The sequence below is a fragment of the Danio rerio genome, chromosome 18 (genome assembly GCF_049306965.1).
Source record: "Danio rerio strain Tuebingen ecotype United States chromosome 18, GRCz12tu, whole genome shotgun sequence".
NCBI lineage: Eukaryota > Metazoa > Chordata > Actinopteri > Cypriniformes > Danionidae > Danio > Danio rerio.
Window position 1 is genome coordinate 7,172,445 of NC_133193.1, and position 27,844 is coordinate 7,200,288.

Below are 27,844 nucleotides of genomic sequence, written 5' to 3' on the forward strand. Positions count from 1 at the left end.
ATCATCATCATTATCATAATAATAATAATAATTATTATTATTATTATAATTATTATCATTTTATCATTATTATTATTATTATCATTATTATCATTAGTTATTATTATCATTATTATTATCACTCTTAAGCTTAACTTATCCAGAATTATTTTATGAATATGTACAAACATTAGACTCTATCAATGCTTTATTAGAAACCATATACAGACAATTTAACACTATAATCTAATATACAGGTCCAAGTTTAATATACAAGTTTATGTTCAGCTAAACTTACAAAATTATGTTACTACGTTTCTATATCCTTCCAAATTATGTCGAGTAAAGCCTCTCCACATACATTTGTTTACAAGCGATAACCTTTCCTCTCTGAAGCCCCGCCTTCCTAGTCACGTAAGCCAATCAGATATCAGCACACCTGACTGTGTGACATGATTGACCATTAACAGACTGACTCCTTGTATTATTTTGGTCTGTTAGAGACAGTTGACATTTCTTAAAACAGCTTTTTTAGTGCTATGAGTCAGATAATATGTGTATTTTTTATGTAGTGTTAAAAAAATGAATTTAAGATACTGTTTTAAAATCTGGATTGATACATGAAGCAAGGCAGGTGTGTAGAGCTTTCTCTACACCTTGCATGGTGTCAGTTTAGCCAGTCAGTCAGTCTATCAAAATAAAGATTTGTCATTTACTGGTATTTGTGGTTAGCAGTTAGCCTGATAGCTCAACATGCTGTCAAATGATTACCTTCATAACTTGAGAGACTGCAGTATTTTGAGGAATACAGCACACCAGTCGTGTTTATTAGTTTTTTTTATTGCCCTTTTTTGGAGTTTCACATTCTTCATATTCCAATTCCTCATTGATTTTTGTTGTGCCTGTTGGAGGAAAGTAAAGACATGATGTGGTTGGAACAAAATGAGGGTGAGTAAATCAGTATAATCAGTATAATTCATGTTAAAAGTTTGCACTGGTTTATTTAAATGCTTTGTTTTGTGTTGATGTCTGCTTGTGGTAACATGATTGTGACATTTTGAGTAAATACTGTAAAAATATTGTATATAATTAACTTACAATTTACATTTGCTCAAATAATTGACTAAATATTATTATTGTTTTTATCATTTGTGTGAATTTGTGGTTAGCAGTTAGCCTGATAGCTCAACATGCTGTGAAATGATGACCTTTATAACTTGAGAGACGGAAGTGTTTTGAGGAATACAGCACACAGTCATGTATTTTAGTTTTTTTATTGACAATTTTGGAGTTTTACTGTCTTCATATTCCAATTCCTCATTGATTTTTGTTGAGCCTAGTGGAGAAAAGAAAAGACAGTATGTGGTTGAAACAAAATAAGGGTGAGTAAATCAGTATAATTCATGTTAAAGGTTTGCATTGGTTTATTTGAGTATTTTGTTTTATGTTGACAACAGTATGTTGCTTGTGGTAACACGATTGCGACATTTTTAGTAAAGATGTTACCTTAAAGAGGTATTTCTAAACATTTACATAAACATTCACAGTCACTGAAATATCTCTCTTTTTACCATATATGATCTACTTGCAAATGCTCATTTGATTCATTTTTCACTCAAACAGTTGATTGAAATTGATCATTTGTGGTCTATTTTCTTAATTCTGAGTATGTGTACATGTCTAAAGTAGCACCAAATTGAGCAACACCATTACATTTACAATCTAGATTGAGGTAAAGGTGGTTTTATATTCAAACATTTGTGCATTTTTTAAGATTGACAACATTGACAATGTCCCTATATTGGTTACCAAGCTACTTTGAGTATTCGGTCTAAAATAGCATGCAGGTATGACTTCAGAACAACATTAGCACTATTTAATTGACTGTGAACAATGTTGTACTTTGATAATCATTGGCTGCTAATGTGATTCCCCTATTTAGAATTTGCAATGGATGCTTTTCTGAAATTATATTAGTGAGGAGAAAGTCTGAATGTGCGAAATATAAAACCACCTTTACCTCAATTTTATAGCAGCTTTAAAATATTCAACAAAACAGTGAGTGGCAATGAAAAAATCTATTAAACATAGCAGAAGAATTGACATTGCAAAAAATATTATTAAATCCAGTCAATCTTTTTATTTTTAACATGAATGCTATAAGAAAGATACAGTTGAAACCAGAAGTTTACATACACTAAAAAAGGAGCATAACCATTTAAATAAAAAAAATGTCTGATGGTAAATCAAACTAAACGTTTGCTATTTTAGGTCCGTTAGGATTACCTAAATGATTTACATTTGCTAAATACCAGAATAGTTACAATTTTTTTTATTAATTTCTAGACAGTCAAAAGTGTACACACATTTCCTAGGTATTTTTTAACTTTGCTTTTAAACTGTATAACTTTGGTCAAGTGTTTTGAGTATCCTTCCACAAGCTTCTCACAATAGTTTGAAGGAATTTTGGCCCATTCCTTCTGACAGAATTGGTGTAACTAAGTCAGATTTGCAGATTTGTCTTACTCGCACAAGCTTTTTCAACTCTGCCCACAAATTGTTTATAGGATTGAGATCAGGGCTTTGTGATGGCCGCTTTTGAACATTCACTCTGTTGTCCTTAAAGCACATTTTAACTAATTTGGAAGACCCATTTGTGGCCAAGTTTTAATTTCCTGGCTGATGTCTTGAGATGTTACTTCAGTAATTCTACATAATGTTCTTTTTTCATGATGCCATCTGTGCTGTAAAGTGGACCAGTCCCTTCTGCAGCAAAACAGCCCCACAACATATTGCTGCCGCCCCCATACTTCACAGTTGGCATGGTGTTCCTAGGCTTGGCTTTCCCCTTTGTCCTCCAAATGTAACACTGGTCATTATAGCCAAACAGTTCAATCTTAGTTCAATCAGACCACAGGACATGTCTCCAAAAATGATTCTTTTCCCCAGTGTAATTCAGCAAATTTTAATCTGGCTCTTTTGTTGATTCTGGATCCTTGGTTTTCCCATGTTGTCACACAAGAAAGCAATGTGTTTGAGGTTTTCCTTAAAGACTATTCTACAGTCACGCCTCCATTAAAATCAAATGTTGTCAATTAGCCAATCAGAAACTTCCAAAATCTTGACATCATAATCTGAGCTTTTTCAGAGACATAATAATCGTATTGTATGTAAACTTGACTTTCAAGAGAAGTTATAACAGTTTCTAAACAAATATGCCTCTTATTATTCTGCTAAGCAGAACAGAAACAAATTTGATAATCATAACTTACCTTAACTGTCCCTTTTTATACAGTGTATGTAAACTTCTGGTTTCAACTGTATATATGCTTAGGTTTACAGTCTAAGACAAAACATCCCATTTTATTGTTTGCATTAAATGAAATTTACAGAAGTTAATTTAAATACTTGGAAAGCATATAAGCTCAATTTAAATCAGTATGTTTTTGCTCCGGCCACTTTAGTAGGTACACCTTACTAGTACCGGGTTGGAACCCCTTTTTGCCTTCAGAACTGCCTTAATCTTTCATGGCATAGATTCAACAAGATACTGGAAATATTCTTCAGAGATTTTGCTCCATATTGACATGATAGCATTACACAGTTGCTGCAGATTTGTCGGCTGCACATCCATGTTGCGAATCTCCCGTTCTACCACATCCAAAAGTTGCTCTATTGGATTGAGTCTGGTGACTGTGGAGGCCATTTGCGTACAGTGAACTCATTGACATGTTCAGGAAACCAGTCTGAGATGATTCACGCTTTATATGTGCAGTATCCTACTGGAAGTAGCCATCAGAAGATGGGTAGACTGTGGTTATAAAGTGATGAACATAGTCATTTATACATGCATGCATATTTTTTGTTTTTATCTAGCAGCTTTAAAATATTCAACAAAACATTGAGTGACAAAGGAAACCTACTAAACCTAGAAGAATGGTTTGACAATGCAGAAATTATTTTTATTAAATCCAGACAATATTTAAATTTTTACATTCATGTTTTCAGAAAATTTTATGAAGAGCCAAAAACCAAACTTTATTGAGGATAGAGGGCTGAAGGTAAATATAGCTGCCATGAATGATTTCCTAATTTATTTAATACTATTTAAAAATAACTAGAAAACAGTGCTTTATATGAATTAATACAGAGATATATTTTTATTATTCTAAAAATTATTATTATTATTATTATTATTATTATTACACTAGTTTTTGCCTTGATTTGTTGCTGATGTCTTCTGTACAGTCCTCTATCTGTCGTCACACTATTTACATTTTAAAAACTGAGGTTCATTTACAACATTTATTGAAACATTTAATTTCAGTTTGCTTTTTTGTAGCTTTGCAATAAAACAAACAAACAAACAAAAAGTTTACATCAAATTAGGAAAGTCGATGTTAAAGTCATTCACCCTAACCCTCTCCATCATTCTCACTCTTTTCTCAGATAGTGGGCCAAATCAAAGATGACAATGGGCCAACTCTTGCCCTAAGGCCATTTGGGCTTCTCTGGACTATGTGATTAGCCATATGCAGTATTCAACATTTAAAGTGGTTCACTTTTCATCAAAGTTGTCCTACAACTATTGAAAACACACCTTCAAAAACCTTTTTGATTCTCTTCAAATTTTGACTACTGTATGTATGGTCAAAGACAAAACTCCCTTTTAAGGGTTTGCATCAAATGAAATTTACAAAAGTTAATTAATAATTTATTTTATTTTATTTAGTATTATTAACGAAGTATACAGGCTGAAAAACAATATAATTAAATATGTTAATTTGTGTTTTTATTTAATTAAATTCAACTACCTTTTCCGTGCAATCTCTTTAAACCCGGCCATTCATTCGATAGACGTTAACAGAAAAACAAAAAATAAAAACAAAGTACAGTATCAAGTATCAATTATACAAAATAAAGCTATAATTCTGGATCCTGATTATTGTTTTATGCAATAAACATGGATATTTTGTCAGCATCTAAAGTGCAGATTTTTATTGTGTGCACATTTAAGTTCACACAAAAGTTAATTTATATAAGTACATTAAAAGCATATAAAATGCAAATAAAGTGTTTAATGTTGCAAATACTAGTGTGATCGAAATTTAAATCGGCATTACACTGGTCTTTTTGCTCCATGTATCTGTGATTAGGTTTTGATCCTCCTGCTGTTCTTCTGTGCTCCAGCAGATGGCGGTCTGTGTACAGATTTATTTCTGTCAGCTGGTATTTTAATATCAGTATTTTGATATGAAATAACGGCTCATGTGATTTCTCACTCGGTCCGCGAGCTTAAAAGACAAAATAATAAAAACCCAAATCCTAAAACAACACAGTCCGTGTTCAGAATTCAACATTACGAAGACTCAATTAATTCCAGAATAAATGGCTCCAATTTAAAAATCCCCGTCTGTGAATCGTATTTTGCGTCTGGTATTTCGTTTTTTTGGATTCGGATGAGTTTTTTTCTTTCCATTAAATAATATTATTATTATTTTATAGTTCTGGAGGGCTAAATGTAAACTAAACGTGTAGTTATCCGCCTGCATTAGAAATGTCAGCCTAAAATGAACACAATGCCTTTCTTTTAATATTTTTCGTTTGTTTCTTTTCATTTATGTTCTTTATTTCTTTATTAATTAAATAATTTGCTGTAAAATATTTTATTTATTCCTTCTTTCCCCTTTTGATATTATTTTTATTATTTTGGGCATGCATATCTTGTAGACGTTACTCACAGAACGTAACATTATTTAACAACAAACAATAATGTGCTTTTAAATATACTTCACGAAAACATTTAACTAATATTAAAACTGTGCATGATATTTGTGTGTGAGACAATAAATTATGCATGATTTCATGCGTAACGTTGACATGTTATGCTGTATAAAATGAAGGCAAAAATATAGCCAATGCAGGGGAACAGATTTGTGTGTGTGTGTGTGTGTCTGTCTCTGCGTGTGTGTGTGCGTGTACGTGTGATGGGCAGATAAACACACTGGGCTGCACTGGGCTTTTGTCCCGAGGTCATGCACTTGACCTTCCGTCTGAACCGGAGAACAGCTGCTGCATCACGGTCTCTTCAGCGTCTGCGCGAGAAATCACGGCCATTTACACAAATCACTGACCACGGCCTCTCACATGGCTAAAGTTCACACACTGTACACTTCATTACAAACTCGTTCAGATTAAATCGAATGGCACAGACACACTTCAATATTTTTATGTGACTCATGTTTTAAGGCTCCGTTTGTTTATCAAATAATGCCAGATTTTTAAATTGAGATTTTCTTTATTTCGTTGTAACGAAATTATTTTCTAATGATTATTTTGTAACGAATTTTTCGTGATAGAAATATAATATAATTTCTGTGTTAGTCCAATTGCGTGGACGCGGTGGATTAATCTGAGACGATGAAAATGTGAATTAATAAAATCATTTAGTTTAACTTGATTCGTCTGCATTTATAGCCTACGAATAATTAAATAGCATTTATTTCATCTAAATGGACATTGGCAAATTGTATTTTATTGTGGAGAATATGATGGCAAAAATTATTTAAAATCAAGCTACTAAAATATTGTTCAGCCTTTTTTTTCCAGAACTGGATTTCCGACATGATCTCTGTTATTCTGGAGAGACTCCGATTTTAAGCTCCTTAAAAACATTTTTGGCTACTTGCTGTCAATTTCTTGATTTATTTGATAAATATTAAACTCAAAAGCAATCCAATAACACCTCTGAGGTTTAAGTTTGATAACTTATATAGTTTTGATTGTATGTTCTGTGACTAAGATGTTGTTTTTTTCCCTTTTATATCGTTCTTTTTGTGTCTTCAGTACGAGCCAATGTTCTGGTTTGTGTATATAATCTATAGGCTATATAACTCGTATATAATGATAATTTATTATGACAATATATAATAGCTTATATATAATAATAACTTTAATGTGATAATAATAGCTTATATATAATGATAACTTAAAGTTTTAAGAGCTACTTAGCAGAGATCTTATGAAAAATGCAAAATTTCGGTTCGGTAAAGGTTTCTTATTTTATATTTGTATTTTGATTATAATTTTATTGTAATTTCATTTTAGATTATATTATTCTTATTATTTGTGAAAGAGAATGAAGTCTGATATGTGTTTTAAGAACGAATAGGTTTGTGTTAAACACAATAGGCTATTTACATTAAGGCGTATTTTCTCTGCTAAATTTGTAGCTGTAATAATATTAATATGCTAACATATAACTTATAGTTATAGCCAATAACAAATGTTGATAATATTTTGATTAATATTCGAAGCAAGAACAGCATCACGTGTTAAATATTTACTCAGGGATTTGCCTACTATTTGAATGCTAAAATGTTAATTGCTGAATCAAAGGCCCGATATTAAATTATAATATGGTATGAATCGTAATTATACGCTCTATTTTAATTCAGAAGAGTCTATATTATACTTCAGCTCGTGGCACAGAGGTTAAACAGCACGAACGTTTTTAAGAGATGAAATTTTCCAGGTAGAAAAAGATAAATCCCAGAGCCTGGCATTTAGGCTTTTCCTCATTCAGCGGTGTTTCCCGTTAATTAGAAATTAAAATACCAAGCAATTTTCTCAATGCTGATTTCCTAATTTATAATGAATGTGTACTATAATTAGATTTTGTATTTAAACAAACCAACAAAATGAACGCATTGCAGATGTATCTGTCGTCTTTTTTAAACACCGACAGGTAAACCAAACAACAAAAATCTGACATTTTGAATTGCGTAAAATATCGCGAAAGGTGTATGACATAAAATCTATCTATCTATCTATCTATCTATCTATCTATCTATCTATCTATCTATCTATCTATCTATCTATCTGTCTATCTGTCTATCTGTCTATCTGTCTGTCTGTCTGTCTGTCTGTCTGAAGATTATATTAAAGCTCCATGATTGACCTTTCTGATCTTCTCCGATCAATGCAACGTGATTTTAGGCCGGTGATTTCCAGTCAAGTTCATGTTCATCTTATCTTAGCATCTCATAAACATTTTACAGGCAAAAACGTAACAAATAACTAACAAAATTGACACAATAAATAGTATACTGTCATTAAAATGTTGAATTTGACAAATGCTTATGTTTTAGGCTACCATTTTAATATACAATTCCAAACGAATACAGGTCAGTGTATCCACTAAAGCAAGACATAAGGCCTTGACAAAAATATGAATTAATATAACATGATGCCAATCAGTAGTCTATAACACAAATCATATTAAGAAACAACAACACAGAGTCAAAGTGTATTTAGCTGTGCACAGCAAGCAACAAATGCACATATTAATAGAACAGAAGTATATTTGCGATGTGGACTCACCTACAGAAAGGCAGTGGAGAGAGCAGGGCTTGTGTTGGTGTTGTGTGCAGATTTTGGTGAGGTTTGAGCAGCAGACGCTGTGTGTGAGACGTGTGTGTGTGTGTGTGTAGCTGCTGGAGGTGAAGGTCACAGGTCAGCAGACAGACAGCAGTCACAGGCTTTAAACCGCAGAGCACATTGGTTGTCATATGGAGGGCAGAAATTGGGTGGGTTAAATAAGGATTTACAATTCCATGAATAGCATCAAGATGCCCCAATCTCTATTTGACATTTTGCACAGAGTCGTGAAGAGATTTTCATTCTAATACTTAAAAATTAAGATGTATTTTCTATATGTGTGCGTCTGGCAGCATTTCTGTCTTTATTTTTGCTACCTGCATTTATATGCAGAGATCAGTTAAATAATTTTGTTTTTGGCTGATACTTTTCATGTTATTCTTCATCATGACCTTTTGAAAAATAAACAGTAAAAATACAGTTCCTCAAAATCCATTTATATTGTCCCAACACAAATCAATTAAGTAAACAAATTTAAGTAGATTGAACATAAAACAATTAAGTTTTCCAAACAAATTTCAAGAATTGTCATTATTTGTTGTAAAGAAATGTGTAATTTAGAAACTAATAAACAGCAGAAGTCAATTATGTATTTGAATTATTTAGCTGGACATGTTTACTGTTTCAATATTTTATAAATGTTTCCTAAAATATAAGATATTGTGTTCAGTGGGGGTGAGAAAGTTGTTGTTTTTATCCAGACATTTAAAAAAAATTGATTGCTGTTTGTTCAAGCTACTTATTTAAAATGAGATGAAACGACACAATTCTTGAGTTTTTTTTGGGGGGACAACCTAATTGTTTTACGTTCAATCCACTTAAATTGAGTAAAAACGAATAAGTTAACTTAATTCCTTCATGTTGTTCCAACGCAAATCGAATCCAGCATTTTTACAGTGAGTATATTAATCACATTATCTGAGAAACTGTGGTATTATTTTTTCCAAGGTTATCATATCGTAAAAATGCATGGTTTCATAAGATTCATTTATGTTGTCTGAACTCTAATAAATTAAGTTAACTTAAAAAAGAAACATAAAACAATTAAGTTTTATTTTTACTTAAGCATTGTGTCGTTTTAAGTTCATTTTAAATAAGTGGTTTCAACAAGCAACTTAATTTATTTTTTTGAGTGCTCTTTCAAGCTTATAGAAAATAAATATTTTAATGCATGCAGGAAAAACCTTTCCTAAAACATGCCAAAAAGCATCTGTTAATAAGCAAAAACTGATAATTTTAAGATTAATTTGTAATCTGGTAAATTTTATATGCAGTCACAAGAAACTGTGTTTGTAATACATTCAATTTAAAAGTGATATAAATAAAAACTTAAAGAATAGTACATGGCATGCATATGCATAGGGATGCACAATATATCGTTTCAGCATCGATATCGCAATGTGACCATTCTCATTCCATTTTCTTTTGAATGAAGACAATCTAACATTATAAATTCTTTCCAAATAGAAATATTAAGTCATCTGGTGAAATTGCATTCATATCGCAATATATATATCGCAAAATAAAAATTCATGGATTTTTCCAATATCGTGCAGCCCTAGCACACACACACACACACACACACACACACACACACACACACACACACACACACACACACACACACACACACACACACACACACACACACACACACACACACACACACACACACACACACACACACACACACACGCACGCACGCAGCTCTATCAAATGTAACCTTTTTTAATGAAAAATATTTTAGGTTGAATAAAAATTCATATAATCAATTCACAAATGTTTTATTAAAGAAATCTTCATTTGCATGTGCGTTCTAGGTATGGGACGATAACAGGTTTTAAGGTATACTGTCGTTTGGAAAAATGTTCTGTTATACCATTCCTAAGGTATGTATAAGTTTTGTGTTGGTTTATTTTTTACTTGTTTTTCACAACTTATTTAGTTTTTTGGGGCAACAGTACAGAAAAAGAACAGAAAAGGAACCTCCAAATCAAAAGCTACTGGTCCAAAATATTGTAAATGTTTCTTAATATAGAATATTTTGTGTTCAATGTTGGAAAACAAGTTGTTGTTTTATACCCAGACGTTTTAAAAGAACCTATTTTGGAGCAGTAATCACAATACCGTGAAACCGTGATATTTTTATCCAAGGTTATTATATATGTCACAATCTCATACCGGCCCATGCCTAGTGCATACACTTAAAAATTCTCAGTTTCTCTGAAATTTTTTGTAAGTATTTGTTTGAGTGAAGCATAATTTAGTTTTATTGCGTAAACTAATGATGATATTTCCTGCTAATTAAAATTTTAATTGTTGCTATTTGTTTTAACCTCAGAAGAGTTAAGAAATCAGTGTTTGGTGCAGTAATGTTCATTTTAAATCACAACAAATGAAAACTTTTGTTATTCTGGCAACAGTGGAATGAATCTCCAACTATTCCAGCATATGTTTTACGCAGCGGATGCCCTTCTAGCTGCAACCCAGTATTGGGAAACACTCATACACTCTCACATTCACACTCATACATTACGGCCAATGTAGTTTATTCAATTCACCTATAGCGCATGTCTTGAGACTGTGGGGGAAACCGGAGCACCCAGAGGAAACCCACTTGAACACAGGGAGAACATGCAAACTTCACACAAAAATGTTAGCTGGCCTAGCCAGGACTCAAACCAGCAACCATCTTGCTGTGAGACGACAGTGCTAACCATGGTGCCACCATGTCGCCCTCATTCTGGTCAATTATCATTTTAAACGATGAAAAGATATAGATACAAATACTATAGATACAGTGCTCAGCATAATTAAGTACACTTTATTTTAAAAATGAACATTTTGATAAATTTCTCAGTGAATATGGGCAATGTATTGTGGTGCATTTAACCAAAACAGATTTATTTATTAATATAATATTTTATTTACAGAATATCTTTAGAAATTGAAAGATAATGCAACTAAATTCAAGCAAAATATTGCACAAATCAATTACAACCGGTGGTTCATTCCGCTGTGGCGACCCCAGATTAATAAAGGGACTGAGCCAATAAGAAAATGAATGAATGAATAAATAACAACCTGCAAAATTACAACTCTTTTAAATTTGGATTTAATATTTTTTTATAATTATTTTTTTTTCTAAAATAATATATTATTATTTTGTTAGATAAACTCTAGATTTGGCTTCAGTACTGACTAATCTAATTCATACGCACAAATATAATATTGTAAAGCTTCCTATTAAAAAATATGAATTTAAAAGATAGATTTGTGGGTGGTGTACTCATATATGCTGAGCACTGTATATGACACACAATCGTAAACTAAATAACTATATTGTGATGACAATTTTTGTTGTTATCCTTTCATATTCAGTCAAACCCCAGTCGTCCTCTCCCAAAACTCAAATAGAGGAGCATGGTTGCCATACCAACCGGCCACCTGACGTGTTACTGTGGCAACAGCAGTATTAGACAGAAAGCTCTTATTAGCGTCCCGTCTGAGGGTGAAGGTGGAGGGTGGAGGGACATCTAGATTAAAAAAGATGAAAACAAGGAATAATGCGGCCTACTAGTCAAGAGCAAAGGCTGATAACGGATGGTTTAAAAATTTGTGGTGGATATTCATCCCCTGTAAGACTGTTAACCCTTTCAGGGCAGTATACTGGAGTCAAGTACACTGAAAAAAATTGGATTTGCTCTTTTTTTTTAAGGGAAGTGATTGCAAACTATTTATATGGGCTGAAAGCCAACCAAACAAACCAATTAAGTTGAACTTTGCTAAATTTAATTTGTTTGTTTAAATTCAGCCCACATAAATTGTTTGCAAACACTTACCCTAAAAAAAAAAAAAAAAAAAAAAAAAAAAAAGTAAATCCAATGAATCAGTTTTTTTTTTTTTTTCGGTGGACAGACACATGACTGTGACGCTTGTGTTTATCGACAAGTGATAATGGCAGATGACCTACATGGCTCAAACAAAGACCTGTGTATTGGCTAATAGCATGTTGTCTTTCTAATACAAACAAATGTTTATAATCATTACAGTTTTTCTCAGTCGCTTTGGTGCAGTTCTCCCAACACTAGTGCATTTCTGCACAACAGATAATGCATTTCTCAAAACAATTAGTACAAACTGCAAAACCTAGTGGATAACCTGCAAAAGTGTGTCAAATGCTCAGAATGGATAGTTCATTCCTCAAAAGCAAGTATTGATGTCAATCAAAGTGTCAGTGTCATCGAGATGAAAAGTCCTGACAGCATTGTTTATGAACAAGATACTCATATGGCTTTGTCCTGTTTTCATTATGACAGTTTACTCTCTACATTTATTTCACTGCAAAAAAAAAAAGTCAGATTTTGGTCACACTTCCTGAAAATGCTCAAGAAAGCACTATATTTGCACAGCCAATTGAAAACTACAGTAAAGTTGGACATCACTGCATTTAGTAAGGTATCTGAGTACAAGACACTGAATATGTATGTTTCACATTTTGCATTTGCTCTTTACAATCCTAATTTATTCACAGCATTGTGCAAAAGACTACACCCTTATTTACAAAACACATATACTTTCTTTGGCTAGAGCTGTGCACAACTGTAAACAATATTGCAGTACATCTTGAAACTGAGCCTACAACACACAGGTCTGTAAATCATTCATCAAATTGTTCAATTTAAAAGACATTTTCAGAAAATAAAGATTTTTTTAATATAAAATTACAGATTTTGACAGTTACTTCAACTTTTTTGTATGTAAAGACTCAAGTAATGAAATGAGGACTATTAGTTTTATGGAATGACTATTCAGCATTCACAAGTTTAGTTCATTTTGACTGACATGACATAAGCAGATGATAATATAAATCAGCACAGAGTTGTATGAAAGCAATTGCTGCATGTCCAAAAGCATTTGAAATTTGTTGGAAGGAATGAGAAACTGCTATGATGTGCACAAATGACTAATTGTTTTGGAGAAATGCATTACCTGTTGTGCAAATGTAAATAGTGTTGTGAGAAATGCACCGAAGCCACTAAAAAACTGTAATATTAGTGAATAAAAACAGTCAAAATATGCACAGGATAACGATATTATGCACTGAAAAAATGATTCATTGGATTTACTAATTGTTTTATGGTAAGTGGCTGCAAACAGTTTATATGGGCTGAATTTAAACAAATTAAATTCATGGATGTTCAACTTAAGTTGTTTGTTTAAATTCAGCCCATATGAATTGTTTGCAACCACTTAGCCTAAATAAATTGAGTAAATTCAATGATTTATTTTAAGCGTACAGTGTCTTAAGACAGACAGAGGACTGTGATGTAGATAGGCATGAGATGATAACTAGTTTCAAGGTTTGCCGTGGTTTGGAAAAGTCAAGGTTTTAAAACCACAAAGATTTTCTGTTATACTGTTCGTACTGTTTATGTAAGATTTTTTTCATGTGCTTGTAAAGAAATCTGTGCTATTAAAACTAATGAAGACAGCAGAAGTCAATGATTTATTTGAATTATTTACCCGGACATGTTTACTGATCCAAAGTTACTGTTACTGTTACTGTTTCCTAAAATATATTGTGTTCAAAGGGGGAAACAATGTTTTTTTTTTACCCAGACATTTAAATAGAATATATTAATCACAATACCATGATACTATGGTATTTATTTTTATCCAAGGTTATCATACTGTCAGAAACTTATACCGTCCCATGGCTAGACGTGGAGAAGGTGATGATTATGTCCATATACACAAATGAAGTCAAGCAAAGACCTGTGTATTAATAGCACTTTGTCTTTCTCACACTAACAAATACTTATAATTATTAATAAGTCAAAATATGCACAGGGGAACAGTATTATGCACTGAAAAAAAAAGATTAATTAAATTTGCTAAATTCTTTTTGGGTAAGTGTTTGAAAACTATTTATATGAGCTGAATTTAAACAAATTAAATGTAGTGATGTTCAACTTAAGTTGTTTGTTTAAATTCAGCCCATATAAATTGTTTGCAACCACTTACCTTAAAAACATTAGTTCAATGATTTTTTTCACAATGTATGTCTTAAGACAGACAGAGAGCTGTGACTATTGGCTGTGACATATAGACCAATGATGATGGCAGATGACAGACGTGGCTCAAACAAAAACCTGTGTATTGGCTAATAGCATATTGTCTTTCTCACACTAACAAATGATTATAAATATTAATATTAGTAAACACAAACAGTCAAAATGGTCACAGGAGAACAGTATTATGCACTGAAAAAAAAGATTAATTGGATTTACAGTTTTTTTTTTAAGGTAAACTGTTGTAAACAATTTATATGGGTTGAATTAAAACAAACAAATCAAGTTGAACATCACTAAATTGAATTTGTTTTTTTATATATTCAGCCCATATAAGTTTGCAACCACTTACCTTAAAAATATTTTGTAAATTCAATGAATCTTTTTTTCAGTGTGGTTTGTTGTATTGCTCAGACATTGAGGTGAATGATCATCTTCTCTGATCTTCAACGTAAATGATTGAATTACTGATTTAAAAAAAAGACTAGATTAAGAAAAAAAAAATAAATGTCAAAAAATACAAGTGAAAAAGGTTTATACAGAGAAAAATTTAATTTAGTTTTTATAAAAGCAAATTAATCTTTGATAAAGTAAAAAACAATCATTTTATTAATTAGTTAAATAAATTAGTTAATGCATTGATATCTAGGATGGGTAGAAAGTATAATCCTTTAGAGCATTTTGAGGAATGTAAACAAAAACATTGGACCCAACGTATTTCCTGTTTTATGTTTTTAATTCCATTGGCTTACGAGAATCCAAAAAGAGCCACATATTGATAAGTAATGTTATGATGGCTGTTTTAACATGAAGTTATAGTCTCTTGTTACAGTTATGAAATAGTTTGATTACGAGCAGGAAATGTTCATGGGCCTTGACCACATTGAAAAGGGCCTATATGCTTATGAATATATAAAATAATAAATGAAAAATCTGTCTGTCGATCTGTCTACCTGTCTGTCTGTCAAAAATGCTAGGTTCCACACAGTGTTAAGACAGCATAAAGATATTAAATTACTGATCGGTTTTTACAAATTGAAGTGAATTGAACATAAAACAATTAAGTTGTCCCCCTAAAACAACTCAAAAATTGTGTTGTTTCAGCTCATTTTAAATGAGTACTTTGAACAAACAGCAAATGTCATTTTTTAATTGTATCTATGTGCTTTATAACATTGATAAAACAATGCATTAGAAAAGAAAATAAGCTGAAAACAAAATGATACACAAAAATATCATTTTAATAAACCCATAAAGGCAAGTTCATTTTTAGCAAGTTGCCAAAATAGCTCTTGATGTTTATATACAGGGGCTCTAGTAAGTATCAATTAGTATAGTTTTAGTCAGTAAAATCAAACACAGCTGGACTCAAATAAAGGTGCAGAACCATCTCAACGGGGAACAGAAGAAAATGAAAAAATAATAATGAGTAAAATATATGAGTGTCAGAACAGTGTCTAAATACTTAGAACCATTTGATATTTCAGTTTTGTTTTATTAATTAATTAATACATTTTATTTATTAATTAAGTTTATTAAAAATTTCAATAATTTTGTGTTTTTCCGTCAATATGGGGTACAATAATGAGTAGGCCCACCTGGAATATGCGCGCGCAGAATTCCGCAGATTTTAAGACCGTCATTAATTCTGTTTATTTACTTGAGTAAATGTGTGTAAATCTATATTTATTCAGTTTTTTAATTAATTTCAGTAACATTATTGACTAATGTAAAAATATTCATTTGATTTATGTGCAATGCAGTGTGTACAGTATTATTTTCTGTCTTTTACTAGATATATTATATGACAAAATTGCTTTATTTACCAAATAAAGTGAATCTAATTGGATTTGCATTTTAACATTAAATAGAAGTTAAAAATAGATTATTTTTTTATTTAATATATTAAGGTTTTAGTTATGATACTCTCAAAATAAATCCGCAGACTTTTACCAAAATTCTCTGCAGAAATAGCAAAAAGCGTTCGCAGATTCTGTCTGGCCCTAATGAGGAAAAAATGAGCTTAAATGATTTTAGCAAATGGCTGCAATGTAACAAAAAGTGAAAAATTTTAGGTTGTCTGAATACTTTCCATACTCACTGTATCTATCTAGTTTATCCAGTCGGACATTTTTATAAATATACATGCAGTTTCTGTCATTCATTAAATATGCATTGTGAAATCAAATGTAAATAGACTAATGCACATAAATAATGCTGCTAAAAAGCCAAGTAAAGAATTAACATCCAGCGCCCTGTGTGTATGTGTGTGTGTGTGTGTGTTTAGCATGTTGGGGTAATTAACCCACATTAGATTAATCTATGAGGGTGGCATTTGTATCACAATGAAAACAGTGACCCCCAGCATTGCCGAGGGGCACACAGACATATAGAGGTCTGGCAGCGGGCCAAAAACACACACATACACGCGCGCATAAATAAACACACACACACACACACACACATTGACACAAGCACACCAGATCCATGCGCTCATGCATGCTGATCCATCCATTAATGAAGCGAAGTCAGTGCAGGGTGATTTCAGCTCAAAAAATGTATGATTTTATTTATACACCCCTCACAAATCTCTCTTTTAAGTTTATATTTGTAATAGGAAGCTATACAATATTATATTTGTGCATATACAGTACATTAGATTAACCAGCATTAAAAAGGAAAAATCCAGAGAAGCAAAACAATAAAAAATGTTGTTGAAATAGTGTAGGTTGTAGTTTATCTTTGCAATATTTTGCTTGAATTTAATTAAATTATCTTTCAATTTCTAATTCTGTTTGGTGGCTAAAATATTACTTTAATTAATGTATCTGTTTAATAAATCTGTTTTGTGTAAATGCACCAAAATACATTATCTAATGTCTCTGAGAAATGGATAAAAATATTCATTTTTTCAAAATGGGGTGTACAAAGTGTATAATGTTAATCTCCTATACACAAATATTAATTAATTAATTCATTCATTTATTCGTTCAATTTCCTTCGGCTTAGTCAATTTATTCATCTGGGGTTGCCACAACAGAATGAACCACCAACTTATCCAGCATATATTTTACACAGGGGATGCCCTTCCAGCAGCAACCCAGTATTGGGAAACACCCATACACTCTCACATACAAACTCTCATACACTACTGCCAATTGAATTCACCTATACCATATGTTTTTGGTCCATAAACTCACACAGAAATGCCAACTGACCCAGCTGGGACTCGAACCAGAGACCTTCTTGTTGTGAGGCGACAGTGCTATCCACTGAAACACCATGCAGCCCACTATTTATCACCATAATCACCCCATTTATATTAAATGAAATTGTACTACAGCACTGTAAAAAATGCTGGGTTCCACACAATCGATTTGGGCTGGTGCAACATAAAGAATTTAAGTTGGCTTATTAGTGTTTTACGAATTTAAGTGGACATAAAACAATTAAGTTGTCCCCCTAAAAAAACAAGAATTGTTATGTTTCAACTCATTTTAAATAAGTTGGTGGAACAAACAGTAAATGTCCTTTTTGAGTGAGGTTTTCAAAAATTAACAATTGTTTATTTAAAATTGCTCTAATTTATGGCACAAAACATTGAACACTAGATTAAAGCGGGTCTAAAATTAATTTTCATTTCTTTTTTAATAGATACGAGTCAAATATTTCCATAATTCAGAAAATTCTATAATAATAATAAAATATCTATCTATCTATCTATCTATCTATCTATCTATCTATCTATCTATCTATCTATCTATCTATCTATCTATCTATCTATCTATCTATCTATCTATCTATCTATCTATCTATCTAACTGTCTGTCTGTCTGTCTGTCTGTCTGTCTGTCTACACACTGAAAAAAATTATATCTGCAAAACTGTTGCAAACAATTTATTTGGGTTGAATTTAAACAAACAAATTAAATTTTGTAAAGTTTACCTTAATTTGTTTATATAATTCAGTCCAAATAAATTGTTTACAACTGCTTAACTTAAAAAAAATTAGTAAATCCAAGGAATCATCTTTGAATCCTTTTTTTCAGTTCACTGTAAAAAAATCCACAGTCGATTTGTGTTGACACAACATGAAGATATTAAGTTACTTGTCAGTTTTTACAAATTTAAATGGATTGAAGTTTAACATAAAACAATTAAGTTGTCCCCCCCCAAAAAACGTGTTATCTATCTGGGATTGGTCTGCTTTATTATACGAGTTATAACATTGATAAAACAATGCATTAAAATAGAAAATAAGCTGTAAACAGAATGATATTAAAATATCAGTTTAATGAACTCATAAAGGCAAGTTCATTTTTAGAAAGTTGAAAAACCTTGCAACCTTTTATTTTGAGTGAGGTTTCCAAAAATAAACAATTGTTTATTCAAATATGCACTAATTTATGGCACATAAAAAACTAAACACTGATAAAATCCAATTTTATTTAGATATTAGAGTCAAAGATTCTTACATAATTATATAATTCAGAAAATATTGCAAACAGTAAAAAAACAATAATAAATTGTTGCAATTAGATATTAATAAAATGAATAAATAGGCTAATTGTGTATGAACAAATCTCTCTGTAACCTTCAGAATATTGAAATACATAAAACCTTTACATCTGGTGTATGTTAGAGATGCTGAATGTAGATTTGTGGCGAGTGCAGGAGAAAAAAAGGCAGCCTTTAAAATATATTGTAATTGTAAGTATAGTAATTGAAATACAAACACAAATTGATAACGTGCACTAAAAGAAACACTTGAGGTTTAATTTCCATTACACTGAAACAAACACTTTGACTCTGACTGTTTTTCCCAGCAGTGTATTGCCTTATGCCTTAAGTTGTCCCACCAAGAATTTTTCTTAACTCCTTAACTCTTGATGTCGCTAGTTAACACACTCAATGCAGTTTTTTTCTTTAACACATTCCATAATTTCTAAAATATCAGCCTCTACCAAATGGTAGATATGTCGGTTTATGGTAAGTAATACATATACTATGAAAAAATATGAAGTATAAGACCAATTTATTTAAAAACATCAAATCAAAAAATCTAAATGAAACATTTTTGAGTGCTAAATCATCTTTACTTTTTGATGTATGCCATGAAATATTTCAGATTCTTATTAAATTTTAAGTGTAGTAGTGCAACAGAATGAGGGCATATGTTTGTTTGATTATTTTTTTGTAAACCAACAATGCTGAGTGTGTAAATCATTATTTAAAACTTTACATTCTTTACATTTCTTCAACAGTCATATTTTAAAGCAGTCAAAATATGGTCAATCATTTGGTAGAGCAGGCAGTTAACGGAATAAAAATAAAGAAGCACCACTCGATGTTGTGCTGACTCCCAGGGCATCGTTCTGTAAGACAGAATCTGGCAAATCTGGGGTAAAGATCCCCAGTTTCCCACTTGAATTATCCTAATAATTTCCTTGCAAAAGATTCAAATGCACAGAAGGATTTAGCAGCTGTTGAAACTTTGCCCTGGATCAATAGCGACTGGATTTAGGGCTCTCGTGCTCTGTTATCCTCTTCTGAAGATCCTCCACACAGGTATCACGTAAATAGGATCTCCCAGCAGACTGTGTATTATTCCAATTCCTCTTTTTCTCCAGCTGAGAAATATGTGTTTATGCAAAGTGTCTCTCTCCATGTTGCTGAAAAATGCCTCCCAGAAATGCTGGATTGTTTTGCAAATAAATAAATATGTATACATATATATACCTAAAGTGAGTCGTGAGATTACACACATTTTTTTTTTCAACAAGAATAAGCCTTGCCGCAGCCACCCACGTTTATGGAAACCACCTTTGGCTTAACCATATAAATTTACACATCTCACAGACTAGCCGGTATGAATAATTTAGCTGAATTTTTGATTTACCTGTTCCATATAAAAGATTTACGCTAAGATGATTATTATACGACAGATCTCAGCATGTTGAACTCGAAGTCTAGGAGATCAATGATAAATAATAATTACATATACTTAAATTATGATTTTTTGCAGGTACATTTATATTATAATAAATAAGCTGAATATACATTGTTTTAATATGCATTACAATATTGCATTATTTAACAATCTGTGATTTGTAATATTTAAACAATGCTTCACTTGTCATATACAGAAGGACCATATAATAATAAACAAACTAAATGTGCGTTATTAGAATTTGCATTGTCATTCTAGCATATCTCTTACATATTTTTTGTTATATTTTAATAATACTTTATTTTGCAAGTACATTTATATAGTAATAAATAAGCTGAATATACAGTACATGGTTTTAATATGCATTAAAATATTGCATTATTTAACAATCTGTGATATGCAATATTTTAATAATGCTTCCTCTGGCATATACAGTGGGCCTAAATAATGATAAACAGACTATCTGCATTTGAATTTGCATTGTCATTCTAACAGATTTCTTACATATTTTTGTGTATATTTTAATAATGTTTTTTTTTGCAAGTACATTATATAATAATAAATAAGTTGAACATACATTGTTTTAATATTCATTCAAATATTGCAATATTATTAACAATCTGTGTAATATCTTAATAATGCATCTTTGGCATATACAGTAAGATTATATCAATATAATGATAAACAGACTAAATGAGCACAAATTTAATTTGCAATGTGATTCTAACAGATCTCTTATATATTTTTCATCATTCATTCATTCTTTTTCTTTTTCTTTTTGTTTGGGTCACCACAGTGGAATGAACCGCCACATTTTTTTTGTATATATTTTAATAATGCTTTATTTTGTAAATACATTTATATAATAGTAAAGCTGAAAATCCATTGTTTTAATATGCATTAAAATATTGCATTATTAACAATCTGTGCTATGCAATATTTTAATAATGCCTTCGGATTGTACATTACTATATCAATATAATAATAAACCGACTAAATGTGCATTATTTGAGTTGGCATTAAATTTGCATTGTCATTGTAATATATCTCTTACATATTTAACAGATAGATAGATAGATAGATAGATAGATAGATAGATAGATAGATAGATAGATAGATAGATAGATAGATAGATAGATAGATAGATAGATAGATAGATAGATAGATAGATAGATAGATAGATAGATAGATAGATATTTTAATAGTGGAATCCACTGTGTAAAACATATGCTGGATAAGTTGGTGGTTCATTACGCTGTGGCGACTCCTGATGAAGGGACAAAGGAAAATGAATGAATAAATATTTTAATTATGCTTCTACTTTTACACATGTGTTTGGCTTAAATCATCTGTATATATTGTTATATTGTCTGTATATTGTACATTTTTAACATTATGGATCAATAAAACTCTGTAAGAATATGAGAATCACAGAGATTGTTCATACACTGTTGTGTTCATATGGTTAATTATGATTCATTAATATGTTTGTTGTTTATTTTTAGACTATGTTTAAATGTTGGTCTTTAACAAGCCATTAATGTCATTACTTTGATATGTATGTAATTATAAGAGACTCATTTTAATACTTTTATTATTCAGGCTTTGTTTTAAACTTAGTAGGACTATATACTGATAAAAAGACTAAATGTCCATGATTTGAATTTGCATTGTCATTCCAACATATTTTTGTATATATTTTAATAATGCTTTTTTGCATGTACATTTATATAAATATAAATAAGCTGAACATACATTGTTTTAATTTGCATTAAAATATAGCAATCTGTGATATGCAATATTTTAATAATGCTTCCTTCGGCATATGCATTAGGACTATATAATGATAAACAGACTAAATATGTATTATTTGAGTTTGCATTAAATTTGCCACGTCATTCTATTATATCTATAACATATTATATATAATATATATATATATATATATATATATATATATATATATATATATATATATTAATAATGGCATCTGCTGTGTAAAACATATGCTGGATAAGTTAGTGTGGCGACCTTTGATAAATAAAGGGACTAAGCAAAAGGAAAATGAATGAAAAAATATCAATAAAGTCAACAAAACACTTACAATAGGAGAATCGCATAGATTGATCATACACTGTTGTGTTCATATGATTAATTATGATTTATTTACATGTTTGTTGTTTATTTTTAGACTATGTTTGAATGTTGGCCTTTAACAAGGCAATAATGTCATTACTTTTGTCACTACTATATACTTGCCCAATATATACTATTGTATTTATAAAAGACTCATTTTAATACTGTTATTATTCGGGCTTTGTTTTAAACTCTCTTAGATCACAATGCTGGTTTTGCGATTGACATTAAACGCTTTGTTTTTGAAAAATAAGAAATGATACCTAATCATTATTTTAATAGTGCTTCCTTTCGGCATATAAAGTACTATACAAATATAATGATAAACAGGCTAAATGTGCATTATTTCAATTTGCGTTGTCTAAAATATCTCCTACATATTTTTATATATATTTTAATAATGTTTTTTGCAAGAACATTAATATAAAAATAAATAGGATGAACACATTGTTTTAATATTTATTAAAATATTTCATTATTTAACAATCTGTGATATGCCATATTTTAATGATGCTTACTTCAGCATATACAGTAGGACTATATAATATCAAGACTAAATGTGCATTTTTTGAGTTTACTTTCAATTTGCATTGTCATTCTAACATATCTCTAACACACACACACACACACACACATATATATAACATATATATATATATATATATATATATATATATATATATATATATATATATATATATATATATATATATATATATATATATATAACACTGGTTTTGCTTGATAAGTTGTTGGTTTTAATCCGCTGTTACGACCCCTGATTAATAAAGTGACTAAGCCAAAAAGAAAATGAATGAATGAATTCTATCTCTAACACACACACACACACATATATATATATATATATATATATATATATATATATATATATATATATATATATATATATATATATATATATATTTTTTTTTTTTTTTTTTTTTTTTTTTTTAATGGCATCCGCTGTGTAAAACATATGCTGAATAAGTTGGCGGTTCATTCCTTTGTGGTGACCCCTGTTGAGTGGACTAAGCCGAAGAAAAATGAATGAATAAATGAATGAATGAATATTTTAATAATGCTTCCATTTTGCAGGACACATTTATTTGGCCTAAATCATCTGTGTATATTGTTAAATCGTCTGTATATTACATTTTTGACATAAGTCAAAAAACACTGTAAAAATAGGCGAATTGCCTAGATTGATTGCACTGTTCTATTCATATGATTCATTATGATTCATTAATATGTTTTGTTGTTTATTTTTAGACTATGTTTGAATTTTGGTCTCTTACAAGCCATTAATGTCATTACTTTGATATTCATGCATTTATAAAAGATTCATTTGAATACTTTTATTAATCAGGCTTTGCTTTAAACTCTTTTAGATCACAACACTGGTTTTGTGATTGACATTAAATGTGTTGTTTTATTAAAAGACAAACAAATTCAATTCATGTTTATTAGCGCTTTTTTACAGTGTAGATTGTACACTTGATAGATCAAAGCAGCTTAACATAGCAGTTATAGTGAAGTCCAGATTTCAGAGTTAAAGTTCTCCTGAAATAAAAGGCATGAAAAATACAAATAAGAGATTATACGTTTTATATATGCGCCTAAAAAATGAAAGCAGCCATAAGGAGGCGCTGCAGAAACACCTGCCTCTGTCATTACTTCACACACCGCTCATCTGGCCGTGCATCCAGCACGTTTGATTTAGATAAAGTGCTAGTAAAAAGTTACATTTGGACTGCATGACAAGTACAAAAGGGCGACCATTTAATTATATTTAGTATCGGCGAACACAATGCAAAAAAACATTTAGTTAATTGTTCTAAAGACAACGTTTCTTTTTGTAAAATCTACAAAATGCATTTGCTTATTTAAATAAGATGAATGTGTATTTGTTTTACAGGATGCATGCTAAATTTGCATCTTCATATTATTGATTAAAAAATTACGAATAAACAAAAAGAGGGCACAAAGCTAAAATCTGTGAGTGTGTTTCTGCAGATGGGTGCATGAATCAGAAGTTGTATTCAGCTGTTGGTCCATCTGTGACTGATGAATTCTGCTCTTTTGTTCCTATAAAGGCTTTTCAAAGAAACGTCATTATATATGGGCTTGAAAATGACCATGATTCTGCAGCCCTGTTGACGCACGCGTTTAAATAATCTGTCGTTTTTAAGACGCATAAATTGCACTGATATTTTGTGATGCACAAACACAAAGCTTATGTTGCATACAGATGTTTTTTGTCATGCAAATACAATGTTCACGCATTTGTGGCTATTTATATAACCATAACAAACTTAGCATTCGTCGAAGTGAAATCCATTTTTGGCTCTTCGTGAAAAACAATGCTAATAAATATATTCATTATCTTAATAAAATTTGTGAATATATATGTATATCAAAATGCATTTTCGTATTTACTCGATTGCTCAAGTTTTAAGAAGATTTTGCACATTTCGTAAAATCCCACACACTGTTTTTCGTGCACATGCATCGAGGTTGGATCAATTCTTCGGTTTTATGACAAAACGGAAACATTGACCATAACAGCTCAACAACCATTCAAGCACGCGCGTGCACGGACACACACACACACACATTTGCACACACACATTCACGAAGAACACAAAAGAATTATCATGACAAAAGGCACAAGTAGAGTGAAAAACACTTCAGCACTCGCTCCTTTCATGTAGAAGTTTTAATGGAAACAATTTTCTTCCAGCTCGTGCACAGATGAAACATATGCCATGTGCTACTGGTAAAATATTGATGCGATTATTATAGAGATGTCGTTGTGTGTGTGTGTGTGTGTGTGTGTGTGTGTGTGTGTGTGTGTGTGTGTGTGTGTGTGTGTGTGTGTGTGTGTGTGTGCTATTCTCCTTTAACTCTGCCTTTAAGAAGTTTTTTTTTTTATACATGTATAATTTAATATTTTGTGTTTTATGTTGCATTTGAACTCCTGGCTGGTTATTTACTTTTTAAAATGTAGTCAGTAATTTATGTTGTCATCATCATCATCATCATCATTATTACATTTTAGAATTGTTATTTTTATTAGTAATCATAATAATAATAATAGTAATAATAGTAATAGTTGTTTTAATTTAATAAATCTCGAATTAGCTACAATTTAAAACAGGATTAGATGTTTGTAATATTTGTATTTTTCAACGCAGCGGTTTGATGGAGATACGTAAAGTCAACAATAGCCTTTTTATTCATTATACCGTTTCATCATAAAAATATGAAATCTCATAAATGTAGGTCTGTTTATTTATCTATGTAATATTTATTAACAATTTATATATCTTTCTCCTAACAGCGAGAAGTGGTGGAATAGCCTAAACCGCTCGGTTGTGATGCTCAAATATTTCATGTTATTTACTATTTTGAATATCGCATCCAGCTGCAACATTATTCAATATTCAAGCAATAAATAGATGTATTTTAAGAGTAAATGCACTTATTAAATAGCGTTTCAAACTTTCCATCGGGCTCTATTGATTGACATTGTTTGTAAATCTGATTTTTAGAGCATGCGTTATTACACGAGTATAACAAAACAATGCGATCCTAATTCATTGGTGCGTACTTAACATAGGGGGTATCTATTGAATATTTCCATAAATATGATACACACACATATACATACACACAATCAACTGCCTTCTAATTTCATGCCAACTTTGTTATTTACCCCCCTCCTGTTTATTGTTTGTTGTTTATGTGCAAATGTAAAATAGTCCTATAGTCTAATTCCATCACTTCCCCCCCTTCTCTCCTCCCTGAATCTCCCTCCTCTCTCTCTCTCCCATCCTGGAATCTTATTGATCCAGGAGGAGCTAATTATCTCTTCCCCTCGTGACTGTGTAATCAGCACATGCGCAGTGTGTTAATTCCAGCCATTTTTTGCACGAAAGTAATTAGCAGGAATAAAGACCGGACTGATTTTTTTTCACTCTCTCCTCCTTCCTCGAACCGAAGCCAGGGCGCGTCTGTCGTCTGCAGTACAACCAAAAAACAAACCCTTTTAAATGCTTTAAGAAACACTGAAATACCTCGTTTAACTTCAGCGGCATGATGTGTGAACGCATGCATCTGCGCGAATGGGATCTATAAACGTGTTTACTGGAATACAAAGCGACGCGTCCAAATGTAAGTTTGTCTCCGATGACTGTTCTTCTCTAAAGCTCATTGTCTCCTCAGGATTGAAGTACGCGGCGTATTTACGTAGGTGTAAACAGTGTGAAGTACATAGCGCGTGCTTATGTGGCAGTCGTCGCTTGTTTTTGTTGTGTTTCTTATTAGTAAATCCTGTCGTGACATGTTTATGACACATTCGCGAATGTGTAGCGCTTCCTATTCACTTTCTTTGGTGTCTTTCTCGAGTTCGGGTTGAAGTTAGAAAAGCTCTTCAGTTCTCCTACCTGTTTTTTTCCCCAAGAGTTGTCGCCCTCTCGATAGTTGCGTAAGGAAAAGAGAGAAAAGCGTAAAGAAACGTCCTTTGTGCGCGTGCTTTTGCTTTGACGAGTGCTCATGTTGCTGTTGTTCATGTCAACACTAGTGCATCAGGCTCATTTTCAGCGAATGCATCTGTTTGTACTCGCAGATCCGTCCGTACAAACGATTTAAAGTATCCAAATCCTCAGCGCGTCCTCCGCGTCGCGGCACGCGTGCGCGCGCATTAGCTTAGTTTATTTATAAAGCTAAGCTTTCTTCTGTGTGTAACTTCTGCGTTTGCTTCTTAAGTGAAGCGTGGATGGCATAAGAAGAAGAATTAGGGTGGCCCTGATGTCCTGAGCATGCTTGGTCAAGCTTGGACTTATTCCTGTGTGTGTGTGTGTGTGTGTGTGTGTGTGTATGAGCGTGGGTGTGCTGTTACCTAGAAGTGACTATAAATGTTTAATCGCCTTCTAAAATGCAATCATATTACACTTTTATTTAATAACGTGTATTAATTGAGTATTTACAAACTAAAATTGTTGATAAATCACAAATGTGTTGATAAATTCTTTTTAAATACTTCCATATTGCTCAATATGTAGTCATTTTAATTGCTATTATCTATATAATACAATGCCACGTTCATCTTTTGATAGATTAAGGTGTTATTTGAGTGTGTGCGTGTATGTATGTGTGTAGATGTGCTTGTGTGTGACCGACTGACCGTGTGTTTGGGTATTGTTTTTCGGTCCTTTTGTGAATCTGTCACGCTGTGACAAATAGTTTCTTTTTTTATACTTTGTACA

General features: G+C 31.4%; 1 protein-coding gene and 2 long non-coding RNA genes across 3 annotated transcripts in view; 2 read left to right on the top strand and 1 right to left on the bottom strand.

The window, feature by feature from the left end:
• Positions 1-1,237: 1,237 nt before the first annotated feature.
• Positions 1,238-27,431, bottom strand: LOC137488251 (uncharacterized). Its single transcript, XR_012394274.1, has 2 exons — positions 27,023-27,431; positions 1,238-3,790 (listed from the first exon to the last, which is right to left on the bottom strand). It is a non-coding gene; the product is annotated as an uncharacterized lncRNA (long non-coding RNA).
• LOC141378803 (uncharacterized) lies at positions 11,763-17,816 on the top strand. Its single transcript, XR_012394273.1, has 3 exons — positions 11,763-13,344; positions 13,566-15,108; positions 17,424-17,816. It is a non-coding gene; the product is annotated as an uncharacterized lncRNA (long non-coding RNA).
• Positions 26,553-27,844, top strand: part of zfhx3a (zinc finger homeobox 3a) — a 42,609-nt gene continuing 41,317 nt past the window's right edge. The window contains exon 1 of the mRNA XM_687130.8: positions 26,553-26,750. The gene's annotated coding sequence lies outside the window, so the exon portion shown is untranslated. The remainder of the gene's footprint in view (positions 26,751-27,844) is intronic.